Here is a 24800-nt window from a genome sequence, read left to right on the forward strand (position 1 = left end):
GGTGTCCTATGGGAGCAGAGCAGGGCCAGTGAGGCTGCTGCAAGGAAAGAAGAGTGTCTCAGGGATGCGGACTGATGCAGTGGGAACAAAACTTGGGGAATCAACAGAGATGGTAATATAGGATTTTAAAGAAATTTTGCATTGACATGTTGAGTCATCTCCTCCTTTACCTCTCCATGAAAATTTCAGTAAAATGTGTGAGACTCGACAATGCTTTTGAATTTTTTAAAAAAGATTTTATTTATTTGATAGAGAGAGAGAGAGAGCACAAGCAGGGGGAGCAGCAGGCAGAGGGAGGAGGGAGAAGCAGGCTCCCAGTCGAGCTCCCAGGGAGCCCAATGTGAGGCTCGATTCCAGGACCCTAAGATCATGACCTGAGCTGAAGGCAGACGCTTAGCAAGTGAGCCACCCAGGTGCCCCTTGACAACGCTTTTGAGGTTGGGCTTCTCAAACTTCTTGGTCTGGTGAGCAGTGGGCCTCCTTTTCATCCACCTCAGTGTGCCCTCCGTCCTTTCCCAGAGAGCTCAGGTCTGAGCCCCTTCATCAAAGCTTGTGCCAGAACAGTGCCTCTCGTGCAGATGTCCCTGCCCCTCCTGTCTGCTAACTGGAGATAAAGAAGGGAACCAGGGCATTTAAGAAATGGGGTTACAGTCACGATGGTGTTGCTCCGGGGAGATGGGTTCTAACCCAGGGTACTCTCCATTGGTGGCAGAGGCAGACATCGGCCAGGGAGGCAGCAAGAAGAGAGTGGCGTGGAAATTGTTGCCTGGTGTCCTTCCCAGAAAGTGACTTATGCGGAATTTCTCTGCGGAATCAGCCCATTTACTTAGCTTGGCAAAGTAGACTGGGGCTGTGGCCATTTCTGGGGCAGCTGCAATCCGGCAGCTTTTTGTAATTATCCGTTAGTAATTATCTGCTAAGACTTTGGTAAACAGCAGCCTGTTTAGCCACCCTTGAAGGATTAAATCAGTACGTTTATTGCTCCATCCATTCACTATTAACCTCCTAAGAGGCTTTTCCACCCTGGGCTCAGGGTTTTCATCTGATGAACTCCAGTGAGAACATTCGAGTTGGAAGGCAGTGGGAGTGGGGTGGAGCTCACCAGGATGGCTGCTGGAGGGTCAGCCCGTTGACTCCCACTCCCCATCAGTGCCTCTGTGGTGGGCATCCTCTTGTGACTGGCATCCCCGACAATGCACATGCTCTTCAGGAAGGTAGAAGCTTATCTTAGGGATTGTGGCTTAAGAAGCAAAGGGCCTGGCCTGGCAGGGCCTGGAGACTCCTAGAGAGAGACCTGGGCAGATGGGCAGGCTGGGCCTTTCCTGGGAGGGATGGGTGGATGTGGCTGGCACACTTTGGGGTCACGGTCTGTACGGTCAGGGTAGAGGACTTCATCTCTCTTGGAGTGTGCAGTGAGCTCAACTGACTGGATGAAGGTTAGATTAAGATGAAGAACACATTTTCAGTGAGGATCTGCCCTGACTTACCCATTGGACTAAGGTTGCCTTTTCCTTTCTGGACATTTCAGGGATAGCCCCAAGCCGTGACTATGAAGACAAACCCACTGCAGAATTGATGGCCCCTCAACTGATGGGTGAAACCTCTGACCCATGGTTCTTGGCAGGGATGGAATATTCCTCCCAGGGGCAAGCTTGAGAAACCATAGTAGCTAGTCATGACACCTTTGGCTACAAGGTGTTTGCTGGCCATTGTCCTGCTGGCTGGCATCTGTCAGCCGATGAGATTTGGAGTGGATGATGATGGGAGTGTTCTGGGCTCTGAGCCACCCCAAGGGGAAGGGTGGGACCGTGTTCTTAGGGGGCAGAGGGTGCTACACAGCTGGGGCACAGGCCAGCTCCCAGGGCTTACTGTCAGGAGTGCTGTGTCTAGCTCTTGCCTCTGAGGGCTTCACGCATTGGCAGGCGTGAGGCACTGCGCTGGCACATGGTGGGCAGACAACAGGTGTCTGGGGGGCCCAGGCAGGGGTCGCCAAGGGTCTTACTCCTCAGTGCCTCCTGTGTGCTAGGTACTGTGCAGAGCAGAGATGCATGATGGTAAGGAAACCTAGACTCGGCCCTTGCTCTCATGCAGATGCTGGTCTGGAGCAGAGAACTGTAATAGCTCTTCAAATATGACCAGGTCCAGCAAGGCCTCCAGGGCAGTGCCTCACACAGCCAGGCCTCCGGGCTCAGGCTGCTGGATCTAATAGGAGATCGGATGTTCAGGTCTAATTCTCTAGCTTGTTCTTTAGACTCAAAAGCCATTATGCATGAGGAAAAATGAGAGGAAATGAGTGAATAGGATCGATGTAAATCCATTTTGGAAGAGGCCATTCTAATGGTTCATTTTGGAAATCCTTTTGGAGCTGGCTTTCCCCATCTTCTTTTCAACAATCAAGAAAGCCTTGGTGTCAGGCTTTGAGGAGATGTTTACAAAACCCCAAACTCGATCACAGGGCCTGTGAGCAGATTTAAAAAAAAAAATTTTATTAATTTATTCATGAGAGGCACAGAGAGAGAGAGGCAGAGACATAGGCAGAGGGAGAAGTAGACTCCATGCAGAAGCCCGATGCAGGACCTGACCTAAGGACCCCAGGATCACGACCCGAGCCAAAGGCAGACTCTCAACCACTGGGGCACCTGGGTGACTCAAAAAGCAGATTTTTAACATGTGAATTAATTTACATCAGAGACTTAATAGCCAGAACAACAGAACGGTCCCCATCTTAGAATGAATGACCTTCACTGCTAAGTTTAGAAAATAATGGAGATTGTATCAGAAGATTGGGGTTGGACAGTTGCTTAACCTTCAGAGTGAGGTTTTTCAAAACTGGTTTATATCAAAAGGACTGGCAAAGGTTTAAAACGAAAATGACGCTCCCCCCAGATGGACCAGTCATGACACCTCTGGAGGCTGAGGGCCTCAAGCCAGGTGTGCTGCTAGGGTGTCCCATGGGGGAACTGGAGGGTGTGTGGAAAGATGTCAATGCCATGAAGGAGCCACTGACAGAAACAAGACCAGGGCCTACTGCTTGCTGACTCTAGTGGGTCGCCTTTGGGGTCCCTTGGGTCTGCAGGCAGCTCTTCCCAGCACTTCCCAGCAGGCCTTCGGTTGAAACATGCTTGTCCGTCATGCTGTCAGACCCGTCTTAGACCTCTCACCTGTCCCCGTGAGGACCTGCCACTGGGTCAGAGCCTGTGCTGAGCTTTAGGGGAGTGTTGGCAGCCAAGCTTACAACGGACCCAGCAGCAGGGAGAGAGGCTGGTGGGAATCAGTGCATTGAATCTGTGGATGAAGAGCCGGGTGGAGCCGTCTACTCCCCTGAGCTGGGATGGCAGCCCAGAGCTATCTCCTGCAAGGGCTGAGGGATTTTTCCAGGTGTCCAATGTGAGGGTCTCCACAGGACAGGGCTCAAGGGAGGGCTCTGGGCAGGCGCTTACCCCATGGCCTGTGTGTAAAAGGCCCCACTGGTAACTGTAGGAAAGAGCCGAGGAAGCAGAGGACAGTAGAGGCCTGCAGAAAGCTGTGTAGGGGCCCACGGATGGAGACAGTCCTGTCATGGGTGTGGTGGGTGAGAGGAGCAGGCCGAGGGATAAACCAAGCTTCATGGAGGAGGTAACATCTGAATCGGGCTTTGGAGGTTGAATAGGAGCTCCTGGTGGGAGAAAAGCATGATAAGGAGAGAGAAGACCCCAAAGGCATAGGGCCCAAAGGGGCCAGTCAGGTTCAGGGATGCTACAGAGTGCGACATGCGTGGGCTGTGGGTTCAGTGCCCCCCTCAGTGGGGCTCCAGCGCTGCGCTCTCATCCTATGGCCACTTACCTAGTTGGTATGGTGGTTGGCCTACGATGGCGCCCAGAGAATCTTGCATCTGGTTATTTTTGCCTTCCATGCTGAGCAGGGCTGACCTGCATGGCCAGGAGAATACTGCTGAAGCAATGCTCTGTGGCTTCTGAGGCTGGGCCATAAATGCCTTCTGCAGCTTCTGCTTGGTCTCCTGGGTTTGTACACCACTGGCGAGCCGGCCGCTATACTGTGAGGACACTCAGGCACATCTGAGTGTGGAGGCCTGTGTGTGTGTGTGTGGGGGGGGGGGAACGGGGACTGATGGCCCCATTAGCAGCCAGTGCCAACTTGCTGGCCGCATGGGCTGCCCACGTGGAAGCGGGTCCTCCAGTCCCTGTCAGGCCTTCAGGGGACAGGGTCCTCACTGCCATCCACCTGCAGTCCCCTGAGAAAACCCAAGACACAACTGCGTAGCCATGCTGCTCCTGTGTTCCTGACCGTAGAAACTGTGAGAAACAGGAAGCGATGATTGCTATTTTGAGCCACTAAGCTTCAAGATAATTTGTTAGGCAACAGAAGATATACTAATACAGTTGATTACTGTGGTTCTTCTGAGCTTCTAAGACGGCTGCCCGTGATCCCAGCCGTCATGTCCTCATGTGATGCCCTCCCCTTGACTGTGGACCAGACACAGTGACTTTCTTCTTCTGAAAGAACAAGGTGCACCTGATGGGGTGTCACTTTGAGCTTACATTTCCTTTTAAAAGACTCTGGCTTCCCTTATGCTCACCTCTCTTGCTCTCTACCGGCTCTGAGGCAGGCCAGCCGCCACGTGGCGAGCTGCCCTATGGGGAGGCCCACGTAGCCAAGAACTGAGGGACATCTCCAACCAACAGCCAGTGAGGAGCCCAGATAAGAGTCCAGCAACTTGTGAGGAGCAGACTCTCGCCAGCCACCATGTGGGTGAGTTGAACCTTGAAATGGCTGCAGCCCTGGCAGACGCCTTGGTTCCAGACTTGTGAGCAACCTCGAGCCTGACCACTCAGGTAGCTGCCCGCAAAGTCCTGCTGCGCAGAAACTGTGAGGTAGTTAATGTTTGGAGCTATTGAGTATGGGGGTCATTTGTTACGAAGCAGTGAGTAACTGACACCGTCCTGATTAATGGCGTCAACCTCCCGTATCCTGTGCCCAGGGGAGCCATGTGGCTGTGGTCTACACTTGGGTCTCAGCCTGCCACCCTAACCTTGGTCAGAGAATAGGAGGGGGTGCAACTTAATGCCTGCCACTCTCTGCAACACCAAGTCAGCCTCCATCAGACCAGAGGAGGTGAATAAGCATGTGGGTAAGACACGGCTTCAAGGCCAGGCTCTGCTGCCTTGTAGCCACGTGGCTTTTAACAGAGATACAAGAACTCCCAGTTCCCAAGGAGCCCTCCTAGCAAAGAGGGAAGCCATGGAGTGATCAGACTGGCCAGGCAGCACCAGCCAGAGAGCCGATGTGCCGCCGACTGAGCAAGAGGATCTTGGGTGGTGGCACATGGCTGGTGTTTGATGCAAGCTTGACCCTGTAGCTACCGAGATTCTCAGCCTCATTGTCTCCATGGTAGCCATTGTTTTCACGACATCCACCCGGCACCTCTGGGTGCCCAGACCTGGGAGAACCTCGAGAGGATGCCCACACTTCAGGGATGGGAGGCCTCAGTTGTACAATCCCCCCTGTTTTGCTGGGGGCTTCCTGGAGGAATGTTCCCCGGATCTAGTCATCCCCTGGTCCAGTGAGTCTGAGCCCGAGCTCTGCATGGCGTCCTGCCTGGAATTGCAATGGTTTGCTCAACTTTCTGGAAGTCTCCTGCTCCCCTCCTGCATGCTGAGGGTCCTGGTTTTCTTGGGTGTTTATTTCTTGCTCTATGAAGCGATGATTTAATTCTTGCCTGGGATATCATTCAGCCCAAGTTCGTGCTGAAGTGAAACATATTTCAGCACCCACCAATTTCCATATAGATAAAAAAAGAAAAAAAAAACAAGAAAGAAGGGAAACAACCTCCACCAGCATCTTCACAAACTATGCATTTGAAACCTGTTTCTCGAAGATGGATTGCTCCATCAGGCTGCTAAGAGGTTTTTCTTGACTTGTCAACAGTTTTATACCCCCACAAACATTCGTGGCTATAAATTATTCATTGCCCAGTTAGTGGTTAAAAAAAAAAAAACGGATGCCTGGGGCCGAGGTACATTCTTAATTCTCCCTCTGCTTTTCAGATCCAAGTTGTTTTTTTCCTTCCTGCTGCTGGAAAAGTAGAAATAACTGCAAGTCTCTGGACTTGGAGGTTCATGGCTACAGCCTAACGAGAGGGTCCTGCTGAGCCCAGTGTGAGCTCGGAGGGGAGACCGGGGGTGGTCATCTGCAGGACACTGCGGTTATCAACATGCGGAGGTGGAAATAGGTGTGTTGGGGGCTTTCTTCTTCTTCTTTTTTTTTTTTCTGTTGGCAGGAACTCCAGTGTTTTCAAAAAAGCAGAGAGGAGATTTGATTCTCTTCTAGGCCCAGCCATTTCAGAGGCCGTGGCTCGAAAGGATCTGAGACTTCCTCTGCTCACAGGATTTTACCTTCCCTGGACCCCTCCCAGGGCGGAGGTCCTGCCAGGAGATAGCACGTCCCTTGTCTTTCTCCCTCATGTTCAGCACACCCTTGGACCTCCTCCCACCCCAACAGGCCTCCTTCTCCAGCGGGGATTGTCAAGTCTATCCCCAGTGGGATGGATAGAGGTGGTGGAGCGGAGCTAGGCTTCAGAGCTTGGGGCATTGGCCATGACAAAGCTGCCCAAACTGGGGTGGCTTAAGGCAACAGAAATCCCTTCTCTTACAGTCATGGAGGTGAGGAGTCAGAAATGAAGGTGTCAGCAGGGCCGTGCTCCCTCTGAGCACGAGTAGAAGCTTCCTTGCCGCTCCCTAGCTCCTGGTGATGGAGTTTCTACTTCATTGGCATGTGGCAAAAACTCTATTTCCAAGTAAGGCCACATTCACAGAGAGTTGGGATTTCAACATGTCTTTCTGAGGGATGTAACTCAGCCCACGACAGGGTCCGTGGAGGGGGGAGCCTCTAGTGATCAGCCCAGAGCAGAGATCAGAAGCGTCAGAAGGCCAAAGAGTGAGCATCCTACTGAGCGCTCCCCTGGCCTGACCACACTGTTCCAGACCCAATCGAGTGTCTGTTGCCCCAGGCCTGAGGACAGTGCCAAAGGCCCCTTCTCCGACCCTGCCTGTGGAGGTGCCAGGCTCTGGTGTGGGCCTGAAAACCTGTCCTTTCAAACATGGGCCTAGAGAGAAAATAGGATTGACAGTAGGACTGACCCACCCATCAGTTCCTTAATAGGAACTGATGCCCCTGGAGAGGAGATGCCTTGGCTCTTGTTCAGGGGTCTGGTTTGAGAGCACAGTGTCCACCTGCCACCAGTAGCAGGACATGTGGCCTCTTGCGTGTTCTCGTGTTCCACCTCGACCCCCAGTTCCCTTCCCCTTCCTCATGTTCTTCCCAGATGCCTGGGTCTTGGCCAGATGGCACCTCTGGGTGGGCTCTTGGGAAGGCCTCTGGGTCTCCTGCTCTGTCTGGAAAGAACTGGCTGGTGGCAGCTCAACACTCTCATGCCTGCGCCTTGCTGAGTGAGGCGTGTCACGCGGCGAGTGACAATGGGGCTGGACATGGGGCTGTTTTCCCCCAGCCGTATTCCCTAATGTGGGGAAGAGGATTAATAATTTTCATTTCCAAATATGTTCTATGTGGAATGCTGAGGAAGAGAAGTGGCCGAGAGTTTGGCTTTCAGAGAAGATTTCCAGATGCTGCGTTTGTAAACACCAGTGGACACTAGGTTTTGTCAAGGCCACCTAGAGCCCAGTTTCTGTCACCTTTCACCAGCCCAGCTCTGGGGACAGCAGACCAGAGACCAAAGGCCCAATGGTCCCCATGCATCTCATTGGACGTGGTTGTTACCTTGTGGGTTACTCACCTCTGCTTTGATTTAAGTTTGAGTCAGACTAAGCAGACTTTACCTGGAAGCGCTGAGCTCCTGAGACCAGGCCACCCCTAAGTGTGGCAGTGAGGCCATCTGGAGCCAGGCAGCTCGGTGGGAGCCCTTGGCCTGACAGTTGAGGAAGACGGGCTATACGCCAAGCACTCCACATACAATATTTTACGTACTCCTTACAATAGCACTCCTTACAACGGCACAGGTGAGGTGACCTTGGCTCCAAGAGACTAAGTGGTCTACCTAGGTCACCCGGCGAGTTAGCAGCAGAGCCTCACAAACCCAAAGTTCCTGAATGGAAGGGCTTAACCAGGCAGATAGCTTCCCCTCTGATCATAGACCGGTGGCTGGTGGCTGAGCCCAAATGATCTTTGGGAAAATGAGGTTCCTTTCCAGGGTTGAGGATCTGAGCAGAAACCTTTGGATCGGAGTGCTGTCTCCTCCCTGGCTGTGTGGGGAGCTGCGTGCACAGTGCACCTAGGTGAAGGCCTTATTGACAGAGGAACCACAGACCCCAGGATGGGCAGCCCACCTTTGGGGCACCTGCTGGGAAATTACTCAGAGAAAGAATCCATAGCAGGGAATTGAGGGAACGCACTCTCCTGGGGAGCATCCGGTGAACATTCTCTTTTCATTCAAAGGCCAAAGAATCAAATAAAAGGAGGTCTTCTGAAATGAGGGTTTTTCAGGCAGTACGTGGGAGCATTTTGCAGAAATCCAGACTGTTGTAAAGAGACACAAGAGTAGCAAGATGTCCAAAAAAAAAAAAGTATATTAATTAATTCCATCATCTTTTCTACCATCCGGGTCACTTAGTTTCATTTTTATTGTATTATGTTTCTTAAGATGGGATTCTTGAAGTAATATGGAAATGACTATGTAGGTCATTTACTTTCTGTATCTTTTTAAATTTTATTTTATTAAAAAGTGTTTTAAATTCACGTATAATGAAGATACACTGTTATACTGGTTTCAGGTGTATAATATGATGATTTGACAATTCTGTACATTTCTCGGCACTCATCGCACTAAGTGTACTCTCTATCTTTTTCTCTATTGATAATTTTGTTGAGATGTGCAATTCACCTATCATGTAGTACATTTGTCCGAAGTGTACAACTCACTGGTTTTTAGTGTATTCACCAAGTTGCGCATCCACCACAGTGTTCAATTTGGGAACATTATCCTCCAAAAGAGTACAGCGTGGGCAGAGCCCCACCACCCCGGGAGGGCAGTGGTCTCAGCAGGGCCCTCTTTGTCTGGTCCTGATCATTTTGTTAAGTTGTCTGCTACATTTGGTAATGGACCCAGCCCGTTTCCACTAATCGCTGATTGCTCAATTGTTTTCAAAAATGCCCTGGTGCATAAATTGTTCCCCAGTCTGACCCAATTACGTTCAGGCGCCTTTTGAGTTTGTTTGGAGCCCAGGAGGATTCATCTCGACTGTCTCCTTCCCTTGGTTCTCTCTGGTGAACTGGCTAGCTTTTGGTTTAGGGGATTGCTCTTAATTAAGAGGAGCTGTTGTTTTCATGAGTGCCCTTGGGCTTAAACTTCCCCACATTCTGTTTTTCGTACAGTCGTTTCCTTCTTTCAGGGGTGCTTGGGAGCTTTTTCTCACACACTGCCTTCTCCCCTGGGCACACTCCCTGAGCTCTAGCCCAGCTCTGGGGACAGCTCTGGGCGCTTCCCATCTTCTCAGCTTGCCTCTCCCATGGAAACTGCCTTAGGAGCCAGCTGGCAGGAGGGGAGCTGGGGCCTGCCCCTCCTGGGGGTGGCTGGGAGGTAGCCCCACCTCTCCACCACACTCACCAGAAATTTATTCAAAAAGAATAAATTTATTTATTTTAAAGATTTTATTTATTTGTTCATGAAGAGACACAGAGAGAAGCATAGGCAGAGGGAGAAGCAGGCTCCCTGTGCACACAGGCACCCTGAATTTAGCTTTTTAAACTTGGAATTGGAGGGCATGAGGAGTGCTAGTGGCCTGTCCCTCCGGAGATAGAGAGGAACACACTCTGCTTCTTGGCCACACCCACCCAGGGGAAGCTTCTGTCCAGCTAAGCCAGAGACAGGAGGGAGAGAAACGTGCTAGTGGCTGAAATGCCACAGACTCTTGCTGTTCCTATTGCATTTTAGTAGATTTTCTTGAATAGATGTTTCTTCATTTGTCATTTGCTCTTAGGACAGTTCCCAGAGACTCTAAATGTTTGTTTGGTTTTAGCAGTTTTGCCAGCTTTGCTTGTTTCACTAGGGGATGGTCCATGGAGTTATTCACGCTTCATCCCAGAAGTGGAAACTATTGTTTTATTTTAATAGCGAAGGCAAATTTATATTAAAGAATTTAGCTCCAAGTAGTGCTTTGATGAGATGGGATGAGTTTCAACAAGTCATATTCTAATTTTCTGTTGTATTTATTACTTATTTTCTAAACTCAATAGGAAGACTATTTTAGTCTTCAAATATATTATTGTCTGTCATCTATCTATTATCTATCATCTATCTACCTATCATCCATCTATCTATCTTCTATCTACTATCTGTCTATCATCTAACTGTCTATGTATTTTTGGTATTCAGACTTTCATCATTCCAGTGTAGCTTTGGTGGGATTTTGTGGCTTGGAAAATGGCTTGTATAATTTCTGCCTTTTGTAACTTAAACGGTTTATTTTTTTGGACAAGTAAGCATGTGATAAATTTTTATATCCATCACCAACTTGAGAAAAAGGTACATTCTCTGTGGGGCACAAAACTCAATGTCTATTTACTTAATGTTGTTAATCATGTTGTTCCACCCTCTAGGTGTGTAATAGGCAATACTCTAACAGATGGAGATGGGGTAGAAGGAGCAGAGCAATTGCAAGGTAAACACATAAAGCAATCTTGGCTAGCTCATGGTGATTTTGTGGGCATCTTCCCGGATGCTTATCCAGGTAGAACAGGGCACAGATTCATACGACTTTTGGATTAGAAGGGCCTTTGGAGATTTTCCAGCTCTACGTCCTGGTTTTACCAACAAGGACAATGACTTGCCCAGGGTCACACAGATGGCAAACTCTGATGCTGGGAATAGGATCCAGGTTCTTGGATTCTGGCAAGGGCATGGAGTCTCTGGTTTTGCCCTGCTTCTGGCATGTTGTGTCCTGTTTCAGCCTTCATTGTCACTGAGATAACTGGTGCCTTGAGACTGGGTAGAGGGCGCCTGGGTGGCTCAGTAGTTAAGCATCTGCCTTTGGCTCAGGGCATGATGCTGGGGTCCTGGAATTGAGTCCCTCATCGGGCTCTCCACAGGGATCCTGCTTCTCCCTCTGCCTATGTCTCTGCCTCTCTCTGTGTCTCTCATGAATAAATAAATAAAATATTTTTTAAAAAGGCCTTCTATATTTATTTGTAGGTACTTTATAATTTGCAGAGCATACTTTAAATGCCTCACTTAATTTAATCTTCAGAGTTGAGTGATGTGCTGATACACCTAAGTCCTGTGGGTGAAGAAATCAGGGCAGTCCATGTCAGCCCTGGGGTCTGCTGCCCCCCAAGTGGTAAGTCTGGGAAATTATTATTTTAGAAATCTCACTGCACCTGCTGTTCATAGGTTATAATTGACTGGGAGTGCGCTTGAAGCATGCCTCTGGGTATCTCCTGGGAGACTCCTAGTTCATTCACTGCCTTTCTGCTCCTTCCTGCACAGGGACATCAGGGAGCCATGTCTCAGCTGTACCCTCTCCCTCGATGCTGCCGTGGAGCCACCTCTCTTATTCTCATCTGGGAGTTCTGGACCACCTAAATTGGCTGCGCAGTGATCAGAGGCTCTTGACTGTCTCTTTTCAAGTAAATGGCCTCAAACAATAGTTGCTATGTAGGGCTGCATTGATTATCTATTACTGTGTAACAAATTACTCCTGAATCTAGTGGTTGAAAATAGCAATATGCACTTACTAACTCAGTGTCCGAGGGCCGGGGATTTGGGAGTGGCTGAGCTGGGTGCTTCTGGCTTGAGGTCTCTCATCAGGGTGCAGTCAGATACCAGGCGGGGCTGCTGTCATTTGGTTTGGGGCTGGGGGATTGACTTCCAAGGTGGCTCTATACACGTGGTGGAAGGGCTAGCGCCAGCTGTGACTGGAAGGCCTCATGTCCTTCCACGTGGACCTCTCCCCAGGGCTGCTTGAGCGTCCTCACAACATGGCGGCCAGCTTCCCTCAGAGCTGGTGACCCAGGAGAGAGCAGTGAGAAGCTCCGTGTATCTTATGACCTGGACGTGGAAGGTGCACTAGCCACTAGCTCCCCACTGGTTCCATCTCCTCGGCATCTCTGTGTCCTGGGGAGGCGAAGGGCTGTGCAGGAGGTGAGAATCACTGGGGGCCGTCTGGAGGAGGCTGCCTGCCACAGGGTGTGTGAAACCCAGACCCCGTGCTAACTGCTTTATATATGTCTCTCCTCTCCACAGCTCTGAGGCAAGGCTCCTTCACCCTACTCACAGGAAGGAAACAGAGATGAAGTAATTTGCGTCTTGACCCTCCACGTAGATTTGAACTCCACCCCAAAGCTTGTGCATTAGGCCCTTGCCCTGTTCTGACTCTCGGTGTCTTCTATGCCTTCTGTCTTCCAGACAGTACTGTGTTCTGCTCAGCTGCTCTGTGAGAGATTCAGAAGCTCCATGTGGGGACGGCTGGGCTCTTGGACTGGAACACAGGACCAAGGCAGCGGTGAAGAGTGGTCTTCATTTGAGCTCAGGCTGGTTTAATGGAAAGATGATGTCTAGAATCTGGGAGGTGAGAGTCACTGGTCTGGGCAGGCTGCAGGACTGGGGGTGACACTGCAAAAAAAAAGTCTGCAGATGCCAGAACCTATTTAGGAGGAACAATCCTGGGGCAAGTGGAAAGCTGAGGAAGTGGCAATGCTTAACCTAGTAAAAACAAGTAGACTTTGAGGTGGAAGATGGGGCTGTGGTGACGTCTACACACTTCTGTAGGAGCCCCTGGTGTGGGCCCCAGGGATGACTGCCAAATCTCCAGGCTGATTTCACCAAGAACCTGACTTCACCTCTTGCAGCCTATGCCCCTGAAAGCCATCAGAGGAGCTCATTTTCATGTGCAGATGTCACACATCACCCACCTGCTCAGCTCCCTTGGGCTTGGCACCAACACTGTGATGGTGAACTTGGCCATCAAGGCCTGGCCTCATCTCATACTGCGGGCTTTGCTCTCCGTGCCCTCCCCAGACTGGCCATTCTTTTCCTTCTGCAAACAGTCCCTGCTCACCCACACAGATGGACACATGTGCATACAGAAACACGCTCACACACAGGAACGTGTCCACACCCACCCACGTACATGGACACACATGCACAAAACATAGAGACACGCACAGGACCATGCCCCCACACACATGCACATACAAACACACTTGGACACATGCATACACAGACACACACACAGATACACTCATCCATAGGAACACACTGTCCATACCCCATGTGTATACACATGGAACACAATCACACAAAAACATGCTCACACACCTATATCCACAAGCTCATTCACATACACACAAACACATTCACATATGAGAACATGTTGTCCATGCTCACACTCACATAGACACACACACACTTATTCAGAGACACATGCTCACACACATTTACACATAGTCATACTATTCACATACACACTCACATGCACATCTGTATGATCACATGAATGCACACCTACTGACACTCACTCATGCTTGTTCACATGCACACACACAAACATGCACACATACACATTCATCCACATGGACTTCTTCTACTCACTCTTGCACACACACCTGCTCACTCACACACACATTCATACTCACACACACATGCTCACCCCCCACCTGTGCTCACACAGCCCCCACTCACACACACAGGCCCTACCTTTTTCTGAGTAACACCTGCTCAGTCCTCAGCCTGAGCCATGGTCTCTGGGGAGCCTTCCCGACTCTCCAGATGAAGTCAGACCTTCCTGTTTGGGTGCTCTCATAGCTGTTGTCGTTTGCACCTATCTGTTTGGTAGCTGTGCCCCCACTAGACAGTGGGCTCCAGCTGGATCTCCCACCCCTGCATTGAGGGCAGTGGGCACACCGTGAATTGTAGAAAGAAGTAGCAGGTGCTCTGTTCCGCAGGCGGCCCTGGTGGAGGCTGACGTGGAGGGGAGAGCAGATGACCATTTGAGTCTAAGTCCCAACAGTCTCTGCATCCAAGGAGACAAGAAGATTGTGGTAAGTGCAAAGTCCCGTCTCAGGAATGAACTTGTGAATTAATCTTCATTTGCAGCCCTCAGAATCGCTCCTCTGAAATTCCTCATACCCAGCACTGCTCCCGGGGAAACCAGGAGTGCCTTTCTTTCCTTCTGTCTGGTATTTTCCTTACATTAGCACTGTTTTGTCCACCATGTGCCAGGCACCGTCTCTCCCTGATTCTGACTTGTGCCCTGGTGTCACCATTGCTTAATCTCTGTGGGCCTCAGTTTCTTAAATCTCTGAAATGGGCTAATAAGCCCATCTTTAAGGAGAAGTACATGAAGTATCACATCTGGAAGCTCTGTGCACAGATGTGCAAGCCCTGCGCCTCTACTGTGTCCTGTCCTTGGCTCTCCTGCCCTCCCTCCTGCGGCTGAGGACGTGTGAGGCTTTCAGACACCCCTCTCCACCTGTTATTTCCCAACAAGAGCTCCACCTGGCACATCCTTAGGACCTAGGCCCCACCCTGACAGACTCACTGTGAAACCAGGAGAGGCTGGCCCGTAAGGAGGAGGTGAGGGCCTGGGACTGGCAGTCTGAGTCCCAGAGGAGGGGTTGAATTCCTACTGGTCCCAGCCCACATGTTAGATGTTGACTCATGGGATTTTCTCAAAATAAGAGTGTTTGCCCCGAAGGGATGGCTGCCCCAGCCTCAGGAGCTTGGTTCTCGGAGGTGGGTCCTCGCTGCTCTTGCTCCCCTAAATGCTCGCCCTCTGGGGCTGACTCCAGGGGCTCTGGCATGTTATTGATAAGGCTGCCTTTCTCGATGCTTCCTCTGTGACCCTGCCGCCCTGCTGGAGGATGCCTGGTGGAAAGTTACCCCCTTAGCAGGCAGGTGGAATGGGGCTGTGTGGCTTTTGAGGGTGATTGCACACCCATTATGTTGGGGAAACAAGCCAGGAAGGGCTGAAGGGGTGGAGGGACCTCTGGAGAGGGCACCACTGCTTGTCTGTCTCTTAGTGTTAGGACCTGTCACTCCCCCAAAGTGGGCCTGGCTCAGACTGCATTGCCCTGGGCTTGGACGGCTGCAGCAGCCTGCTGTTCCGTCTCCTGCCCAGTCCCTCCTGGCTCCGTAGGCAGCCCCTTCCTTGCCTGGGAACTGTCATCCAGAGCTCCCTGTTAACTTCCAGGGAAGCCTGAGCTCCTGGCCTGCATCTCAGAGTCTGGGTTCTTGCCTCATCTGTCTCGTGTCCTTTTGCCCACCTTTCCTTCCTGCCCACTGATGGGAGAGTCTCTAGATTTAGGCTGGTACCCAGGGGAGTAAGCATGGGGTGGCTTGAACCTCAGTGACAAGAAAGGGCAGGGCTGACCACAGGGGCTCCCGCCAGGAGATGAGTCTACCCTGCTGAGGCACACATTGTCTTTCCCATGTGGGTTTCTTCTCATTGACCCTGTGCGGTTTTACTCTGGGAGGAGATTGCACCTAATGGAATAAGATTCCAGCTCTGCTGCTCATGGCTCTGAGCCTTTAGGCAAGTTCCTGAACCCTGTGAACCTCAAGTTCCTCATTTGTAGATTGGAAGTGATAGCAATACCCATCTTATAGTAGTAAGGATTGAATTGGATCATCATTAGAAGCACTTGGCCCATGGCCTGTTCACGTCAGTGTCCAACGAATGATAGCAGTTATTATTTGGAGGATTTTTGAGCCTATTAATCACTGGCCCCTTGTTGGCGTCTGATCCCTAAGGAGGAGCTCCAGGAAGGCTTGTTGCCGAACATTAGGCATCTGCTCAGGGAAGGAGAGGCTTGGGTTTTCCTTGAGAGGCTGAGCCGAGGGAAGCTGCCCAGGCATCTGTTCAGGAAAGGAGAGGTTTGGGGTCTCCCTTGAGAGGCTGAGCCCAGGGAAGCTGCCCAGCAGCCCCAGGGGTGGGGTCACAGAGGAGGAGCTACCAAACCCCTGAGATCACAGAGGGCAGGACACAGGTTTGGGTCTGGAGTCTGGATGGGGAGGGAGAAGGTGACAGTGCAGGGGAGGAGGGTGGCTTATTTTCCTTTGTCCTCAGTCCTCTGAGTTCTTGATCATCCCAGAGGACCAGCCCCACTGCTTCTGTCCCCAGGACTACCTCTGGGCACTAATTCAGGCTGAGAACCAACAATCTGTTGTAAACAGAGATGGGAACATGTTTGGTCCCATGGGATAGGGTGGTGAGGAAGGGACAGATGCAGACTCCACCAGGTCCCCAGTGCTCGGAGCCCCTGCTCTCCAGAAGGGGGCCTGGGCCAGATCCGTGTTACTCAGTATGTGGCCCGAGGACCCCGCTGGGTGAGGGCTGTTAATGATCTAGTAAGTATGGAAATTTAGAGCAGACACTGAGACACATGACAGCCATTTGAACGAGTAATGATCTGTTGAATATAATAAAATATATAATATTATAATGAAATATAATAGTTGGCTTGCATCTTGTATCTTTTTTTCCGTATCATTGTTCTAGGAATTTATTTATTTAAAAAATATTGTATTTATTTATTTGAGAGAGAGAGAGAGTCAGAAAGCACAAGTAGGGGGAGCGGCAGAGGGAGAGGGAGAAGCAGACTGTTCCCCGAGCAGAAAGCCCAACATAGGGCTCAATCCCAGGACCCCGAGATCATGACCTGAGCCGATGGCAGACATTTCACCGACTGAGCCACCTGGGTGCCCTAGAACTTTATTTTTATTGTATTTTACATAAGTATCCATCTGTGACGGGTTGGAAATTGAGACACAAAACCTTCATTAGTTCATCACCACAGGTGGTTTAAGTGCTGGGACCAGGTGGTCCCTAGAATTCTCCTTGTGCTGAGATGCCAGGACCCTTTGAGGAGGGGATGTGCTGTGGCCTGCAGTGACCTTGGGCCCCGAGCCCTGGGAATAATTGCCGTGGCAAATACACAGGGCAAGCTCGCTGAGCCCTGAGCCTGGCTCTGAGCCTGGCGCTGCCTGCTCACCTTGCCTGGGAAGTAGACCCTTTGTTGTACCCACAGGATCCTGTTTTTATTTAAAATTTTGATACTTTAGTCATCATATTTTTTTTTGTTTCGCACTCATTTGGATTATTTAGAATATTACATTAAAATATTATTTTTCTTGATCAGAGTTTTTGGTGCCCTTTACATTTGCACCCCAGGCCTATACCCTGACTAGAACCCAGGGGCTCTGGGGTCACCCACCACTGATAACCAGAGAAAACCAATAAAGATGTTCAGAGGCCCTTGAAGAACTGTTTATGGGCCCAAGGAGAGCTTATTGTCTGGGGGTAAGCCCTGGGCAGTTAGAAGAGGAAGTTAATGATGAAAAGTCTCTGGGTGAATAGTAGTATTCCCCTCTGTCTTTCCACAGGCTCATGTTTTAAGAAGCCCATCGGAATTGATAAAATCTTAAAAACTGGCTGGGTCTTGCTGAGAAATCAGGTATGTCATGGATGGAATGTTCCATTAACTCACCTACTAGAAACCATCATGCTCCCCTCCCCTTCACATTCTCCTGTCAAGACTGGCGTTATGGGAGAGGCACCTGCTGGTGTTCACGCATGAACAAGGGATGCCCCCTCCAACACAGAAGGAAGTTCTGCAAAGTTCTCTCAGGAGTGGGGAGGGGTGTTCGCCCATTGATGGTTTTCTACTTGATATGGTTCCTCAGAGGCCTGATCATAAGGTGACCTCACAGACAGCAGTGCTTTTGGAAAAGGAGAATGTTAAACACCCCAATAATGTTTTCTACACAGGCCACCATGACAAAGGGCCACAGCCAGGGGCTTGAACGATAGATACTTGTTTCTCACAGTTCTGGAGGCTGGATGTCCAAACTCAGAGTGCAGCACGGCTGCCTCCTGGCAGATGCTCTCTTCCTGGCTTCTAACTCTGTCTTCACATGGAGGAGAGAGAGCTCTGGTGTCCCTTCTTATGAGGATACCAGTCCCATCAGCAGGGTCCCACTCTCATGACCTCATAAACCCTAATTATCTCCTCCAGACTTCACCTTCAAATATCATCCCATGGGGGTTAGGGCTTCAATATACAGATTTGAGGGGGCACATTAAGTTCACGGCAACCTTTAATCTTCTACCTTAGAAGGGAGGGTTTGCCCCTGTAGATTTTTTTTGTTTATATTTTAGCTTATGAGGCTGGTGCTGGAATTGAGGCCAGTCATTTGGGATAGCTCCTTAGTGGTTCCCTTGGCCAGTGTTTCAGTTTTGGGGCAAACTAGGCTCAAATAATTAAGCTCAGGACCCAACTGACAGTGGTCTCTTCACCACAGTTCCTCCTGCCAAACCTGCACCCCAATTCTTGGCAGGTAGCTGGGTGGGCATGACCCACAGCAGGGGGTACCCAACAGCTAAGCTACAGGAGGAACCAGAGGTCCCACTACCCCACAGTCTCTTGCCTCTGTAAGCTGAGTTGTGGCTCACATGTTTTATTTTCCAAGCATGATGGGACCTTAGCATTTGGATTTCTGGGGCTCTTGAGCTGGGCATGTTGACTTGTCTATGGACTTGGACTTCAACAGTGCACAGTGAAGCCACATTGTAACTTCTCCTGAACATGGATTTACTTGGAGAGTGGTTAATCATCAGCTGGGTCCAAGAATCTTTGCCCTGGTTGAGCTCCTTCTATTGTATTGTCTCCTAAACGTTCCCATTTATTCTTCAAGAAAATGTCCCTAGAACAACAAGACAAAAGTAAATAAATACTAGAAATTCATCGCTTCCTAATTATTTTATTACAGTTTTACAATTTTTAAAGATTATTTATTTATTTATTTATTTATTTATTTATTTATTTATTGACACAGAGAGAGAGAGGCAGAGACATAGGCAGAGAGAGAAGCAGGCTCCATGCAGGGAGCCTGATGTGGGACTCGATCCTGGGACTCCAGGATCACATCCTGAGGTGAAGGCAGACGCTTAACCACTGAGCCACCCAGGGATCCCCAGTTTTGCAATTACCCATGCTCTTGAGGTTATTAACATTTTTGTAACTCTGTGGGGAAATACTACATAGTGGTGTGCCACTATGCATCTCTTCTCAACTCAGTGTCCAGTGCTGCGACATCTGTAGCTACAAATGGATAATGATGGTAGTTTTTATACAAGAAGTTGGGCCTTCCCCTATGGCCCACCCCTCAGAGCTGAGAACCTGCTGTTACACATTTAACAGTGTCCCACTGGAAAGAGGAGTAAAAAAATGAGCTCAAGGTTTTTGGTCTCAGAAATGGGAAGAGTTGAGTTTCCATTTACCAAGTTCAGGAAAAATGCAGAAAAACAGTTCTGGGGTGGAAATCAGTGGTGTGGTTCTGAATATTTTACCTATGACATGAAAATCATACAAGTCTGGGGTTCAGGGAAAAGATTCTAGGTGAAGATAAATATTTGAGAGTCATCAGTGTTTGCTTGACAGCGCCGAGAGGGAAGATGAGGTCAAGGCAATGAGTTAGATAGGAGGAACACAGTTCCAGGACAATTGCTGGGGTCCTCCAATATTTATAGATCAGCATGAACACCAACCGCCAGCAGAGGAGACTAAGAATGGCCAAGGAAAGTTGTAAGAGAACCAGGAGGGTGCAATGCGTTTAAGAAGCCAAGTAAAGAAAGGACATCTAAAAGGAGGAAGTGATTAACTGTGTCAAATACAAATAATGACAGAATTGGTCATTACATTTGGCAACATAGAGCTATTGATGATCTTGGGAAAAGTCAAGGGGGTCGTGGACAAAAAGTCTGATTGGCATGGGTTCATGAGAGGATAGAAGGAAAAGAGGTGGGAACAGTAAGTAGAGATGACTCTTCAGAATGTTGAAAGAGAAGCAGAGACTGAAGTAGTTGCTGGAGGGGCATGTGAGTGCACGTGAGTGAAGATTCCCTTTTCTTAATTTAAGATGAGGTATATTTAGGCACACTTGTACAATGATGGGAATAATCTGGCACAGAGAGATAAATTGATGATACAAAGGAGAAGTGACAATTGCTAGAACAATGCCTTGGGTAGTTGAGAGAGGATGGAACTCAGAGCACAAGTGAAAAGATTGGCTTTAGGTGGGAGCATGGAACAGAAGGAAGGAAGGAAGGAAGGAAGGAAGGAAGGAAGGAAGGAAGGAAGGAAGGAAGAAGAAAGAGATAAAGAGAAAGAGAAAAGAAAAAAGAAAAAAAAGAAAATGTCCCTAGAATCACAAAAGCCCCTGGGATGCATAGTTGGGACAAACTTCCCCACATCTGAATGAGCAGGAAGTCTGCAAGCTTCCAGATGGAGTGACAGGGCTTCTGTTGGCCACAGCTGCCACCTGACTGACCCCCTTCCTTGTTCCCAGCTTAGGTTTGATTCGATTCTGGTGGGTGACTCATGGCTATGTCACACTCCAGGATGCATAGCTGGACATCAGTCCTTATGGTCCTGGGGGAGATTCATTCTGCAGCCGGGCCAGCCTCCCATGATGGGAGCCTCACCTGAGCATCACAGGTCAGAGCTGGGGCTATGTTTGTGGAACAAGTGCTCTGGTGACTCTCATCAGGGAGGTTTTTGGGAAACACCAGCTGGACTGCCCACCAGAGTCAATGGGGTCCTGCCTCTAGTCCCACCCCAGGCCAAGGGAATCAAAATCATGCAGACCTGGGCTGAGGAAAACTATTTTTCAAAACTGTGCCAGGTGATGAAAATAATAATAATAATAAAATAATAATGATAGTAGTAATAACCAGTTTGTTCCTTTTGTAAGGGATACATTTTAATTTTAAAGAGCTTAAATCACACAGAAACTACAAGAGAGAAAGAAGAAAAGTCATCCTAAGCTCTACCATCTAGGAGCAGCATTGTTAGCTTTATGCAGGCAATGTTTCTTTAAGCATCAGCACTGATGGAAGAAGGCTAGATGGACAGGCACACCTGGCCACACGTTCTGAGGCAGGTGGGCCCACGTTAGATCCCCACAGTCCAGGGGACTTTGCTCTCTGCAAGATCCATGGCACCTTCACTGGGCGCAGCCAGTGTAGACTCATACCTCACGGTGGCTGGAGTAGGTCCTGGCTGGGGAGTTCTTCCCGGAGGCCCAGAACCCACCATCTCTGTACCCATGTTAACCTTTCACACATTGCTGGCACCTCATAGCCCTCTGATCCAGCTGTCCTTTCTGACGGGAGTGGGGCACAGCGCCATTTTCTCCAAACCATCACCTTAAACAAATGGGAGCAATCAACCATTAACAATGTGAGACAACACGTTAATGTTGTGGCCCACCAAAACCAGGGGACTGTGGTTACTACTGACCCCAGCACCTCTGCACCAGAGCTTCCCAACAGAGGTTTATCGTGGTTGACCTCTCAGCCCATGGTGGAGCTGGGGTGGGGGCACATAGGCATCAAAGGCCCCAGGCCAGAAGCATCCAGCAAAGGAGCCTCAATGAACCATAGAATACTGCAGATAGAGTAGTTTTTTCTACATAAACTGGAATATTAGTGTCCTCAGGCTGCTGTGACAAACTACCAAAAACTTGGTGACTTAAAAAAAATAGAAATTTATTTTCTCATAATTCTGGAAGCCAGAAGTCCAAAATGTAGGTGTCAGCAAGGTTGGGCTTAATCTGGAGGCTCTAGGGGAGGATCCTTCTTTGCCTCTTCCAGCTCCTGGTTGCTGCTGGCGTCCTTTGGCTTGTGGCCACATCGCTCCCATCACTGCCTCTGTCCTCACATGGCCTTCTCCTCTGTGTGTCTCCTCTTCTGTGTCTTAAAAGGACACTTGTCATTGGATTTCGGGCCTGCCCTAATGAATAATGATCTCATCTTGAGATGCTTGAATTGTATCTTTGAAGACCCGTTTTCCAAATAAGATCACATTGACAGGTTCTGGGAAATGGACTATCTTTTTGGGGTCACTATTCAACTCACCACAACTGTGCTGTGAAAAGCCGGAAGCATGTCCAACAACCCGGAAGATAGCAGCAAGACCCTGCTCGGCCTGGGAGGTGTAATGGTCTGGGTGTGTGTCCCACCACACTCATGAGTTGAAAGCCTAACCCCCCAGGTGATGGTATTAGGAGGTGGAGCTGTTGGGAGGTGATTATATCCTGAGGGAAGAACCCTCAAGAGTGATATTATTGCCCTTATAACAGAGACCCCACAGAGCTCCCTCAACCCTGTGTGGGGACACAGCAATGAGTCTGTGACCCAGAGGAGAGCCTTCACTTGACCATGTTGGTGCCCTGATCTCAGACTTCCAGGCTCCAGAACTGTGAGAAGTAAATTTCTGTCATTTACAAGCCACCTGGTCTATGGTGTTTTGTTACAGCAACCTGACCAGTCTAAGACAAGAAGTTTCTCCAACCAGGGCTCTACCTCAAACAAACTGCCTAAGCCTAGTATGGGCTTCAGAGAGCTCCCAGTTGCTGAACCCCTAGAGACACTAGGAGGGTGACATGCCTGGGCAGGGTGCGGATGCCCCGTGTCCCGTTCTCCATACCGTGTCCTATGCACCTCTTCCACCTGGATGTTCATCTGTGTCCTTTATCATATCCTTCACTATATAGCAAACTGGCAAGTGTGTTTCCCTGAGTTCTGCAAGCTGTTCTAGAAAATTACGGAGCCTGGGGAGGGCGTGGAGGGAACCCTGATGTAGAACTGGTAGGACAGAAGTACAGATGGCACCTGAGACTCACAATCAGCATCTGAGTGGGAGCAGTCTTGTGGGACTGAGCCCTTCCCTTGTGGCATCTGTGCCAACTCCAGTTAGTGTCAGAATTGAATCGAGTCATAGGACACCCAGCTGGCGTCGCAGAGAAGTGCTCTATGGGTGGGAAACCCACATCTGGTGTCAGAAGTTTCGTGAGTGTGGGGAGGAATGAGAAACACACGTGTTTTTTCCGATGCAGTTCCCCACGAGGCCACCAGGAAAGGGGCATGCATCCTGTGTCGACAAATATAGGAAGCCACCCCACTCAGCCCGAGGATGTCCGGTGTGGCTTGGAAACCTCCTCTCTGCAGCTTTGGGGGCTTCCCCGGCAGCAACTTTCAGGTGCACATCTGAGGAGTCCTGGGGAGGACATCTGTCTGGGAAGCTTAGTTGGGGGGGGGGACATGCAAGCCTAACCCCTGCCTGGTCGGCCACCCAACACCACTTTCAAGGCACTTGCTAAATGCCTGGAGGTGCGTAAGGCTCAGGGATCCAGATGGGGACAGGCTAACTCTGCCTCCTGGAGACCCTGGTTGGGTGGGGGTTGGCTGGCCGGCTGGAGGGACAGCTCTGGGAGAGGGGTGCTGGTCCCAGCCCCTATCTGTTGAGTCAAGTGGATGATGGCTGGATAAGGAGGAAGGCTCACTCCACCGAGGAACAGGCCCTTGGGGGACCAGAGGAGCATGAACACCTGGCTAGTGGGGTGTGGGAGCAAAGCCATGTTGGGGGGACTTTGGTGGGCTGAGGAGGGAGCACAGGAGGCGCCCCGGGGCAGTAGAGGTGGGTGCAAGTTCTAGGCCAGGACGTGGGGCAGGAATGGAGCAGTGGGGCCGACAGCCGTCCCTGCCCTTCAACAGAGCAGGCTGCCCTGCTCCAAGCCCCGAACCTTCCATGCACCTGGGCAGAGTGCTGGCTTCCCTGCACTGGGCTGCACTGGGGGTGCTTCTGGCACTTTCTGGCCTGTGGCAGCTCCAGGCCTGGGCTGTGTCTGGCCCCCTGCCCCTGAAAGAGCAGGCCCACGTAGGCCCTCACGATGGGGAATGAGGAGACGCTAGTGCCTGGCAGTAGTTTCCCATTGCTGCTGCGACAGGTCACCACGGAGCCTTCGGGGGACCAGGGGAGAACCCATTTCCTTGCTTCCAGCTTTGGTAGAGGCGCCCATGTTCCTTGGCTCGGGGCCGGCACCACCAGACCTCTGCCCCGTTCCCACGGCTTCTCCCCAGGAGCCCCTCCTGCCTCCCTTGTGTAAGGGCCCTGGTGATCACTCGGGGCCTACGGACAAGCCGTCCCCTCTCCCTCTGTCTGGATCATGAATGCAGTCCCACCGGCCCAAGGCAACATGGTCACAGGTTCTGGAGACCAGGACGTGGACATCTCTGGGGCCAGCGTGCTGTCTACCTGAGGCCGTGGGAGCCGCGGCCCTAACCTAGTGCAATCCCGACCATTGCAGTGTCCGTTTTACAGATGAAGGACTGAGGCCCAGAGAGGTCAGGCAATTTGACGAGAGCCCCAGCTCCTGCACTTCGCGTGCTCCCTGGGCCTGAGATGAGGGGAGGGCACGAAGCCCAGGTCCTGGGAGGACTGGGGAGGCCGGACTTGGGCTGGAGTGGGGCCCTGGGCTGGGGCCTGGTGACAGTGCCCAGCACCCAGAGCTGCCCTCCCTGCCCCCGCAGCTGCCCGGCCGCACCCCTGTCCTGGGCGGGATGGGAGGCAGGGTCCGTGCTTGCAGCGTCTGGGCTCGGGTCCCAGCCTGGCTCGAGTAGCCACGGTCAGGCCACTGACCCCTCTGAGCTTCACTGTCTACACCCGCGAACCAGGAGTAACTCTTCTTTCTCAGAATCACTATGAAGCGTCGGCGCAATGACACCAGCCAAGGGCTTTAGCGCAGAGCCTGGGCACGGTCCGTGGAGCAGGACGCATGGCCACAACTGGGGGTGTCCCCTCACCGAGGTGAGCCGGCCGGTCTGGTCGGCCGCATGTGCGGGGAGGCCGCTGCTGACCCGAAGTGAGGGGGGCCCGGGGCTCCCGGCTCGCTGATGGGAGGCGCCCCTCGGGGTCTTGGTGTGGCCGAGGGGTTGGGTGGCCCTGGGCACGTC

General features: G+C 50.8%; 2 long non-coding RNA genes across 2 annotated transcripts; one reads left to right on the forward strand and one right to left on the reverse strand.

The window, feature by feature from the left end:
* Nucleotides 1-257: 257 nt before the first annotated feature.
* Nucleotides 258-7548, reverse strand: LOC140620730 (uncharacterized). Its single transcript, XR_012020448.1, has 3 exons — nt 3823-7548; nt 3441-3655; nt 258-2458 (listed from the first exon to the last, which is right to left on the reverse strand). It is a non-coding gene; the product is annotated as an uncharacterized lncRNA (long non-coding RNA).
* Nucleotides 7549-13162: 5614 nt separating this feature from the next.
* On the forward strand, nt 13163-23038 carry LOC140620731 (uncharacterized). Its single transcript, XR_012020449.1, has 3 exons — nt 13163-16354; nt 17390-17460; nt 22904-23038. It is a non-coding gene; the product is annotated as an uncharacterized lncRNA (long non-coding RNA).
* The last annotated feature ends 1762 nt before the right edge of the window (nt 23039-24800 follow it).

Source organism: Canis lupus, chromosome 29 (genome assembly GCF_048164855.1).
Source record: "Canis lupus baileyi chromosome 29, mCanLup2.hap1, whole genome shotgun sequence".
Classification (NCBI taxonomy): domain Eukaryota; kingdom Metazoa; phylum Chordata; class Mammalia; order Carnivora; family Canidae; genus Canis; species Canis lupus.